Source organism: Nicotiana attenuata, chromosome 1, assembly GCF_001879085.1.
Source record: "Nicotiana attenuata strain UT chromosome 1, NIATTr2, whole genome shotgun sequence".
Lineage (NCBI taxonomy): Eukaryota > Viridiplantae > Streptophyta > Magnoliopsida > Solanales > Solanaceae > Nicotiana > Nicotiana attenuata.
The window spans coordinates 43,790,796-43,796,000 of NC_031989.1; positions in this window are offsets into that span (position 1 = coordinate 43,790,796).

Genomic DNA, 5,205 nt, shown 5'->3' on the forward strand with positions numbered 1-5,205 from the left:
GAGATCACGTTTTCAGGACGGTGGCCAACGTGGGCCGTAGAGTTGAGGTGGTCCTGCCACAGGGAGGCGGTCATAGGTCGGATAAGAGGCCCCGTCATGCAGGCGAATTCAGTGGTACCTCGTCTAGAGGTAGAGGTACTTATGGTAGAGGCCATCCTCCCAGGCCCTTTCAGTCAGCTCCCCATGTCATTCATGGTACTTCAGGTGGTCATTCAGGTCGACAGGGTCAGCTCAGTTTCCTCAGCTGCAGCACTCGTGTAGATGTTATGAGTGTGGTGAGTATGGACACAACAGGAGGGTTTGCCCGAGGTTGAGGAGTGCTCAGCCGCAGCAGTCGAGGTCTTGCCATGCTTGTGGTGACCCGAGGAACATTGTCAGATTTTGCCCTCAAGCTTCGAGCAGCTTTCAGCATCAGAGTTCTCATACTAGGATTCAGGCACCAGAGGTTCCACAGCCTGCCTAGCCAGCTAGAGGCAGTGGCAGAGGTGTTAGAGGTGGAGGTAGAGGTCATAGAGGTGGAGTTCAGGCCGCCAGAGGTAGAGGCTAGCCAGCAGCCAGGCCAGAGGATGAGTCTTCAGATGCAGACATTACAGGTATTATTCTGATGGTATTAGAGATGCTTCAGTGCTATTTGACCCTGGGTCTACATATTCGTATGTGTCGTCCTATTTTGCACCATACTTGGTCATGCCTACTGATGCTTTGAGTATTCCTGTCTATGTATCTACACCGGTGGGTGATTCTATAGTGGTCGACCGAGTTCATCGTTCTTGTGTGGTAGTGTTTGAGGGTCTTGAGACCCGTGTCGATTTATTGCTCTTAGACACGGTGGATTTTGACGTTATATTAGGGATGGATTGGTTGTCCTCGTATCATGCTATCTTGGATTGTCACGCCAAGACCGTGACCTTGGCTTTGCCAGATTTGCCCCGTTTGGAGTGGAGAGGGACCCCAGGGCATACCACTCGCAGTGTTATCTCATATATGAAGGCTCGACGCATGGTCGAGAAGGGGTGTTTAGCTTATCTGGCGTATGTTCGCGGTTCCAGCGCAGAGATCCCTTCTATTGATTCTATTCCTATTGTTCGGGAGTTCCCCGAGGTTTTCCCTTCAGACCTGCCGGGTATGCCGCCCGACAGGGATATCGATTTTTGTATTGATCTGGCTCCAGGCACTCAGCCCGTTAGTAGGTGCCATCATGACTCCTGAGGGTAGGAAATCCGGGTCGTGACAATGGGGGCGACCAAATAGGGCGTCCCGTGCAATTTTTACAACTAGCAGTGGCGGATGTAGTGTTTAAGTGACGTTTTAATTCAATCAATAACTTTCGATGTAGAGTATAATTTATATATATAAAAATTAATTAAATTTTAAAAAAATATTAGATATTGTTAAGAGAAGTAGGTCCCAGCTATTTATGTAAATACAGTTAGTTAGTTGGAAGTTAGTTAGTGGTTAGTTAGTGTATATATACAATAGATATGTTAGTAGTTGTGTAAGAGAGACTATTATTTTTCAGTTCATTTTCCTTAATACACAGAAATGGTGTTGCTTTCTCTCTCTCTCTATTTCTCTTCTTCTAGACTTTTCTTCCGCCATAGCTGAAGCTCCTTAACATGGTGTCAGAGCTTTGGTTGCCTATCTTCTTTAGCTCAGTTGTGATGGAAATCATCTGTTAAGCAAGAGTTCGAGTCAATTTCTGAGCCAATTGCTCAATTCAAACTACTTTCAACAAGATAGGGGTTTGAGATCTCGCCTCAATTGTTGATTTTACTGATTCCTCTAAGTATACACCCTTCAATTAGAGAAGCTTGAAGAAAATTTCTAGATGCAAAAATGTCCATTAATGATGAAATAGCTGATACTCAGTCGATTCCTCAGTCTACTGATCAAATTGATCACAATCACCCTCTCTACATCCATCCGTCTGACACTCAAGGTTCGGTAGTCATTTCTGTTCAACTTCAGGGTTCTAAGAACTATTCAGTTTGGAGTCGATCAATGAAAAATGTATTGCATGGTAAAAATAAGCTAGGTTTTGTGCTGGGTACATGTCGTAGGGAGATGTATGATTCTAGCTTACATGAGTTGTGGGATAGGTGTAATGCTATTGTTTTAGCTTGGATAATGAATACAATATCACCTAGTCTAATTAGTACAGTGATCTACATCCAATACTCACAAAGTGTGGGAGGATCTTAGAGAAAGGTTTGATAAGGTCAATGCTTCTAGGTCCTTTATCTGCATAAAGAGATTGCTACCTTAACTCAGGAAATCTCCTCTGTCCTTAACTGATTATAATAAAGCTACAGCAATGATGAGCGATAAGTCATACAACAGTAACTATAATGGAGGTTACAACAACAATATTCAATACAAATAACTACAATGGAGGTTTTAAGCCTAGGAATTCATTTGGAAAATCTGGGATTTATTGTGAATGCTGCAAAGGCAAAGGGCATACCAAAGACAACTGTTACAAACTGCATGGTGATCGGAGCCAACCCAGCACTACCATGAAGTAGCAAGAGAGGTCGAAGCAGCTTTTACCCGATGAGGTCGGGATCGATTTCCACAGGGAGCTAGAAATTGGAATTGAGTTTCTATCTAAGTTAGAGTTGCGTAATTGTTCCTAATTACACTTCTAAACATTTTTGGTTTTTGATTTAACTTCTAAGATTATACTACCAATATGCTAAATTGATCTAAGTTAAGCTAAGAAGAGACTATTGAGGATGTTCTAATTGGTTAAAGGCACTAGGGGAGTGACTATCACCTAGGTGGATAATTAACGGGTTCTTGTGTCTAAGGCTAGGTTGTCATATTTGGGGATTATGATATAACCATTGCACGATTCTACCCACTCTATACCTCTCGGTAGTTCGAGTGATTTTGCCCTAATTGACTTTCTCAAGATCAACTGGTATGAACAATTGTGCAAGCAATTAAGGTTCAAGTCGGGTATTACGATCTCTCGGTTTAACCCTTTAATTGGGGCTATCAATTCTCTTGAGTACGTCCCAATTCCTTGTTGGACTAATTCTAGAGACTTAGGCTCTCTTTCTCAAGAAGAGCCAAAATCAACAAAACATAAACTAGTGTTTGCAACCACTAATTCAGCAACAAAATCATAAATTAGTCCAAATATCAAACACACATAGACAATCAAACCTTAAAACATAAGACCCATCAATTACCCACACTAGGGTTGAGCCACAACCCTAGCTGACGAGTCTAGCTACTCATGATAGTAGAGAAAAACAAAGAAATAGATGAAGATAAACCCATAAAATTAAATTACTAATTAAACCTTGAAGAATCAATGGTAAAACTATTGTAAAATTACTCCAAATGGCAAGAAAAGCCTATTCACGATCGGAGCTCTATTCTAGAATCTAACTGATGACCTAAAAATGGGAAAAGAAACTATTTATACTTGGCTAAAAATTCTGGATAAAAATACCCCTGCAGGGCTAGTGCGGACCGCACAAAATCGAGTGCGGCCGCATTAAGGCTCTTGGCTTGACTTTTCTGCTCTCTGAAGTTTGGCCACCGCGGACCGCACAAAATGCACCGCGGCCGCGGTGGCTTCTACTGCGGTCCGCACAAAATGGACCGCGGACCGCATTGGGCATAATTCTCCAATTGTCATCTCTCTAAACCTTGGCTCTACGGACCGCACGAAATCGAGTGCGGCCGCAATGAACCCAATGCGGACCGCACAAAACTCTTTGCGGCCGCATTGCCTGATGGCCTAATAAACATAGTCTCTGAACTTCATCCTTGCGGACCGCACAGAATGGTGTGCGGCCGCACTGGCCCTGTTTGACTGTGCTTGGTCTTGTCTTGGTACTTGTGCAAGTTTCACTCCTTTTTGAGCTGGTTTTTGACACCTTGTCACCTTGATGATCAAACCTGCAATCAAGCACAACTTGTGAGCCTTTGGGACTATTTTGTACACATTTCTAATCAAAACTTAAGCAAGAAGTAGTGTAAAATGCATCATAATCCCTAGTTATCAACTCCCCCAAACTTAAGCTTTTGCTTGTCCTCAAGCAAACAAAATAAGACCCACCCCTTAAGAGTTAATCCAAGAAAAATTCAGCCGACCTAAAGTGACCTCATCTAGCCTTAATTGGGACTAACAATTGTCCTCAACTCAAATGAATCAGTATCAACCTCCACTTTTTTAAACACCATGGATCTTAGTGCGACACAAGAGCATCAAGAGTTGAATCAACACATCAAAGGAACTCTTTCTATTACTTCGGTCATTGTGGAACCCACACTCACACATCCTCGACTCTCGCTAAGCAAACCTCACCTTTAGGATAGTATCACTCAGAACAAGGTTAATGGAAATACACTCATCTCTCTCAAAGAAAAGTCAAAAGTCCGGCACTAGGTACCATATGTTGCCCCTTATGTGAGTCACCACTAATGTAAGCTTCATTCAACTCAAGATTATATAGGGCTTTTGTGGAAAAATAGTGAAGGCTTTTGGTGTAGGGTAGGAAATGTTTGGTCTAAGTAGGTTCCATCTTCCCTTTAGCACTTCCTTTTCTTCATTTTGGCACACATTCACTTGACTTTTTAAGTCATTTCACTTCTTTCTATGGGGTTAGAGAGACACACTGTCACTCTTTCTTGTACATTTCAAATCTTTTCTCCTTTCTAAACTTTTCACGCCTTTCATTCTTCGCTTTTATTGAATCCCTTCATTCTTTTCTACATTGAACATTCTTTTTATCTTTTTGATTTTCCTTCTTTTTCATTGCCTTTCCTTTTCTTCATTTTATACCTTTTACCACTTTGTTTCAATCCTCGTCTCTCCCCCCAAACTTATACTTTTGCCATGTCCTAAGGAAAGATCGGGTGCCAAGAGACGGTATATTCAGAACGGGTAAAGGCTTGTAGCATGGTTCTTGAAAGAAAAATGTCTAAGGCTCAAAAGGGCTGACTAGGGATTTTATTATTGGTAGGCTATGGAAGTGTTCAAGATACCATTCGGATCAAGAAGAGCCTATAATCATGTTTCAAGTCAAATTCCACTTAGGATTTCACCTAGACAAACATTCAAGGCAAGTTCTAGACCAATGGCTCGGAACTTGGACTTACAATTCAAATTCTCACCACACAAGCTTTGGGATTGCTAAAGACACGGAGTTGGGGGCCCACAACAACCTTAGATGCAATTTGAGCACA